At 38.9% G+C, this 5,801-nt stretch overlaps 1 non-coding gene across 1 annotated transcript; it reads left to right on the top strand.

The window, feature by feature from the left end:
• Positions 1-1,565: 1,565 nt before the first annotated feature.
• LOC127109999 (small nucleolar RNA R71) lies at positions 1,566-1,672 on the top strand. The gene has a single exon (XR_007797239.1). It is a non-coding gene; the product is annotated as a small nucleolar RNA R71 (small nucleolar RNA).
• Positions 1,673-5,801: the final 4,129 nt, after the last annotated feature.

The following is a 5,801-nucleotide window of genomic DNA, read 5'->3' as shown; positions in this document are numbered from 1 at the left end:
TTTCCTTTCTTGACATCTATTATGGCTCCTGCAGTTGATAAGAATGGTCTACCTAGAAGGATTGGTATATCATTGTCCTCTTTGATGTCCATGACAACAAAACCAGTAGGGATAAATAGTTGACCTATCCTAACAGGAACATCTTCTAAAATGCCTATCGGATATTTAACAGATTTATCGGCTAACTGAAGTGACATCTTAGTGGGTTGTAACTCTCCTAAGTTTAACCTCTCACAAACTGCTAGAGGCATTAAGCTCGCACTAGCTCCTAAGTCTAGAAAATCTTTATCGATGACATGATTACCTAAAAGGCAAGGAATGGAGAAATTTCCATGATCTTTATCTTTCTTTACTAATTTTTCCTCGGAAATAGCATTACATTCCAAATGCTTCGGATCGTCAAGTCTATGTTTGTTGGTAAGGATGTCTTTTAGAAACTTTGCATAAGAAGATATTTGGGTGATGGCTTCTGTGAAAGGGATTTCTACATGAAGTTTTTCTATAACTTTAATAAATTTTTGATACTGTTTATTGATCTGGGTTTGTTTGAGTCTTTGCGGATATGGTATAGGTGGTTTATATGGCGGGGGTGGTACTTAAATTTTATCTTAGGTTCTTCTCCTTTCTCTCGACCTTCCTGGTTTTCAGATTCCTCTAGTTCCTTTACTTTGTCTGGGGGTTTGGTACATTCCTTAGAAGTTTCGGGTTCACTCAATCTTGGGTTTGGTGGCTCATCATAAGAGTTCCCACTTCGTAGGGTAATGGCATTGGCTTGTCCTCTCGGATTTTGTTGAGGTTGTCCAGGGAATTGTCCTCCAGGTGTAGTCTGAGGGGCTTGGTTTAAAGCTACCTGAGAGATCTGGGTTTCAAGCATCTTGGTATGAGTAACTATTTGGTCAACCTTGGTTCCTAACTGAGTAATCAATTCGTTAACATGAATGTTTTGGTTCATGAACTCCTTGTTTTGTTGGGTTTGAGCGGTGATAAAATTTTCCATAATTTTCTCAAGGCTCGACTTTGGTGGTATAGGTTGCATAGGTTGATTTGATCTTAGGGCTTAATAACTAGGTCTCGGAGGTGCATTATTTTGGATAGGGTTATTGTTTTTATAGGAGAAGTTCGGGTGATTGCTCCATTCAGGATTATAGGTATTCGAGTATGGGTTCCCTTGGGTGTAATTCACTTGCTCGGAGTGGGTTTCGTTCAATAGACTGCATTCTGCAGATTGGTGTCCTTGGGTTCCACATATCTCACAATCCGATGAAACTGCGGCTACAGTATTCGGGTTTATGCACATATGTTCGACTTTGAGGGCTAATGCGTCCATTTTAGCTTGCATCATGTCTATAGAGCTTAGTTCATGCGCTCCTCCTTGGACTTCCTTCCTCTCAACTGTCGCTCGTTCGACTCCCCATGATTGATGGTTTTGAGCCATGTCTTCGATGAGGGCACTAGCTTCAGGATAAGGTTTGTTCATCAGAGCACCGCCTGCGGCAGCGTCGATGGTCATCTTTGTGTTATAATGAAGTCCATTATAGAAGGTTTGAATGATTAACCAGTTTTCTAAGCCATGATGTGGGCATGCTCGTAACAACTCTTTATATCTCTCCCAAGCTTCGAACAGTGATTCTCCTTGGTTTTGGGTAAATCTAGTTATATGGTTTCGGAGAACGGCGGTCTTACTCGGGGGAAAATATCTAGCAAGAAAAACTCTCCTAAGGTTATCCCAAGTCGTAATGGAATTGGTTGGAAGGGAATCTAACCATGATAGGGCTTTATCTCTGAGGGAAAAAGGAAATAATCTTAAACGTATTGCCTCAGGAGAAGCTCCATTGGTTTTAAAAGTATCTGCTAATTGAAGAAATATTTTTAAATGTTGGTTAGGGTTCTCGGTAGCGAGACCCGCGAATTGTCTCTGTTGCACTAGTTGCAATAGGGACGGTTTAAGTTCAAAATTATTGGCTGGGATGATTGGGTTTACTATACTAAAACTAGGTTCTTCGTTAGATGGTTGAGCGAAGTCCTTAAGAGGTCTTTGGTTTTGATCTTCGGCCATAGCTCTCTTAATTCTATGAAAGAGTAAACGTGCACGAGCGTAACGTTCAGGTTCTGCCAGAGGGTTTACTAAGCTTAAACTTCCGGTACTGCGAGTTCTTCGCATTGACCGGCGGGAAATAACCTAAGTCTAAACGATATAACAACAGGAAAATGAAATTTGACGAAATTGGTCCCCGGCAACGGCGCCAAAAACTTGATGTGGTTGTTTTTCGCAAGTATACGAACGCGTCAGAGTAATATAAAAGATTGTCGAATCTATAGAGGCCAAGTGTCAAGCTATCGTTATCTATTGTTATGGTGTTTATCAAAGGAAATCAAAATAGGTGTTTTTGTAGTGTGCAATGAAAAGTAAAGTATTTAAATAGATTTAATTAATATAGACAAGATCGAATGTAATTCACGTAATCAATTGATAATCCAAGTACTTGCTAATAGAACTACTTATGGGCAATGTTTCCTACTTTGAAAAGAACTAATTTAACAGGAACTGTCGCTTTCGCGTATTCAGAACCGAGTTGTACTCCCTAATCAAACCCTCTTATTGTCACTTATAAAAAGGCGCGCATTGCGTTAGAGTAGTAAACCTATTTTTAAGAAATATAGTATCTTGACTAAGTTGAAAAGTATTATAACCTAGACTTCTTAACCAAAAGAGGTTCTTACGAACCAGACTCTAAACTTATAAACGCGTCCGAAAATAGTTTTAAAATCTCTTTTCTTCTTAATGTTAAAAACTCCTAATGAACTAGACAAAGCGCTTTCGCTGTGTTTGAAAAAGTAAAAAAAAACAATTAAGTTTATAAAGACGTTGGACGGCTTTCGATCTTACCCAACAGAATCGAAATGAGGGAAAACTTAAGTTGAAAGTTAAAATATCCCTTAAGTGTTTCTACGAACAATTAAACGGATTATCGGTTCAATTACGATCCTTACATTCTAACCTTTTAGATTTAGTTAGACATGGTAAAATAAAAGTGCATTAATTTAAATAAAAGTAGTGCGAGTGCGGAAAGTAAATAAAAGTAGTGCGAGTGCGGAAAGTAAATAAAAGTAGTGCGAGTGCGGAAAGTAAATAATTTAAAGCGAGTGCGAGGAAATAAATAAAATAAAAGCGAGTGCGAGGAAATAAATAAAGTAAAAGCGAGTGCGGGAAATAAATAAAGTAAAAGCGAGTGCGGGAAATAAATAAAGTAAAAGCGAGTGCGGGAAATAAATAAAGTAAAAGCGAGTGCGGGAAATAAATAAAGTAAAGGAGAGTAATAAAAACCTGCTCCAATCGGAGGGCTGAGTAAATTGCAATGCGGAAATGAAAATGGCGGCAGGATTAACTTCCTTCCAAAGTGCTCCAAACTCGATTACAAACTCTATCACAGACTTGATGACACAATTGTGGTAACACTTCAATGCGAAGCAATTACCACTATAAAATACTGAATATATGCCTAAGTGAAACAAATTTGCTTCTGAGTTTGCCTCTGTTCTAAGTTTGGATGATTGTAAAAGTGAATTCGCGTTTCTATTTATAAGCAAGTAAAAAGATGGAAATGACTTGGATGCCCTTCAACTTGAAAATAGGAGGGAACTGTTTTTCCTCTTGTGGCGCCCGCCACAAGGACATGGCACCCGCCACAAGGCCAAAGTGAGGCACCTTAGTGGAAGTAGTGGGTAAACGTGGGAGTTGAGGGAAGTTGAATTTGACACGTCATGGCTTGGTCTGTGGCGCCCGCCACTGGGTAGGCCATAAGCACAAAATGCTGAATTTTAGGGTTTTTAGCCCTTTTTCACTCCTTTTCTCGATCGGGGCTCTGATTAAAGTAAAAACCTGATAACAAAGGAAAACACAGTAATAACACAACAAAATGACAATAAAACAACTAGAATGCATGTGAAATCGGAGTCAGAAATACGTAAATTTTAGTGTTATCAAACTCTCCCACACTTAAACCTTTGCTTGTCCTCAAGCAAAACCTTATAAGGCTCATGAAAGAAAAACCGGTGTAAACGAGTGCTTCAGGTAGAAATTCTAAGTTCAAGTCGGGATGCAGTGATAGGTACTAACTGAGTAAACTAAGGGTATCATGATGACACTAATCCGCAAATACGGACATAAACTTCATTCCTATATTAACCAACCCATATTATCCCACGATACCTAGGCCTGCCTCTTCATCTCTTTTTGTGTCCTTTTCATTCAGGCCCAATCACATTAAGCCCGTTATCCGTACATGCTTCATAGTAGAGTGGCCTGTTAGTGATTATGATCTGAGCTTGGGGTTTCTGGCACATAAACATGTGTAAACCCTTTTATTGGACCCAACTGTAGTTGTGGGGGATCGGATCGTTATCCGCCCTACCGAGTTCAGTTCCAGATACCTCTGAACCAACTAGTAGTGGGTACTGCTTTTCTTTTTCTTTTTCTTTTTCTTTTTCTTTTTGTAGCAATTTTTTACAATTCTTTGGTTTAAATGACTTTGTGAGGGTCACCTATACCGGAGTTGCCTTTTTGCTTTCTTTTATTTTTTTTGTTTTTCTGGATCATTCACTTATTTGCATCGGTCCCCTACGTAGAGGATGCGTAGGCCGGAGCTGGCTGCTAAGATAAACTACTGATGACTTATACGGAAATGATGATTAAGGCCATGGTATATGGGGTTTCGGGAAATGATTCCTATATTTACGAAGTCTATGGTGCTCAAATAATACTGATGTTTCGCAAAGTTCCCCCAAGTCACCGCATCCTTACTCAAAACATGTCTTTAAAACCTGAAAACTTTCGGAATAGCACTGTTTTCTTTTGCAAAAAAATTTTTTTTTTGGTGGGGCTAAAAGGTATAGGGAGATTAGATTATACTAAAAATCTACTATATTCGGTGACTCGTCTGACTCATGCATTATACTAAAAAGAAAAATAAACAACTAAAAGGGAAATTAAACAACTAAAAGGAAATAAACAGTCTAAAAACAACAAATAAAACTGAAAATAAAAGGAAAACGATAAATGCTCCTCCCACACTTAAATCGAACATTGTCCCCAATGTTTCGAAATAAGATAAGGGAAGAGTTACCTGGCAACCTATTGCTGACCACTAGTGCCCTCTCCATCCTGAGGTGGACGACGAGATCGGGTACGACGACGGTCTCTCTAATCCATCCTCGCCTGCAGGGCATCCTGAGCGGTCCTCACCTCTCGAAGGTGACCTAAAATGGTACCCTGAGTGTTTTCAACGAGTGCCGTGTGTTGCTGGTGGTATTGTTGTTGACGGGCTTGTGTATCTGTGATCACTTGCAGGGACTGTAGAACAGTGTCGTAGGATATGTCTGTCCTCCGCTGCGATTCTGGAAACTTCATCATCCCTGGAGGGGTCTGCAATAATTGGGTTGCTGTTGATGTTCCAACAGTTATCCATAAGTCAAAGTAATGTTCATTGTGTTTAAAAACCCTTCTCCCATGCCAAAAGGAGAAGTGATGACATTGTTGGCGCATAAATACAATGATATTTTCATTCAATTCCTGTTAAATGTTTGTTTTTCCAATTATTTTCCCTTTTCGCTTTTTCATGAAATCGGTGATCACATAAAACTCTAAAAATAAGAATAAAATCAATCTTTTCATCTGCATAATGATTTGCCTTGTTTGAATTCTAAAATCTCTTTATATCCAAAGTCATTATGTAGGTTGATCAAACCCATTGAACATAATGATCCAACACCATCTCCCAACTTTGAATTCCCTGTATTTGAGG

The sequence above is a fragment of the Lathyrus oleraceus genome, chromosome 7 (genome assembly GCF_024323335.1).
Source record: "Lathyrus oleraceus cultivar Zhongwan6 chromosome 7, CAAS_Psat_ZW6_1.0, whole genome shotgun sequence".
Taxonomy (NCBI): Eukaryota; Viridiplantae; Streptophyta; class Magnoliopsida; order Fabales; family Fabaceae; genus Lathyrus; species Lathyrus oleraceus.
Note: the sequence above shows the minus strand (reverse complement) of the source record. Positions and strands in the feature narration are given on the sequence as shown.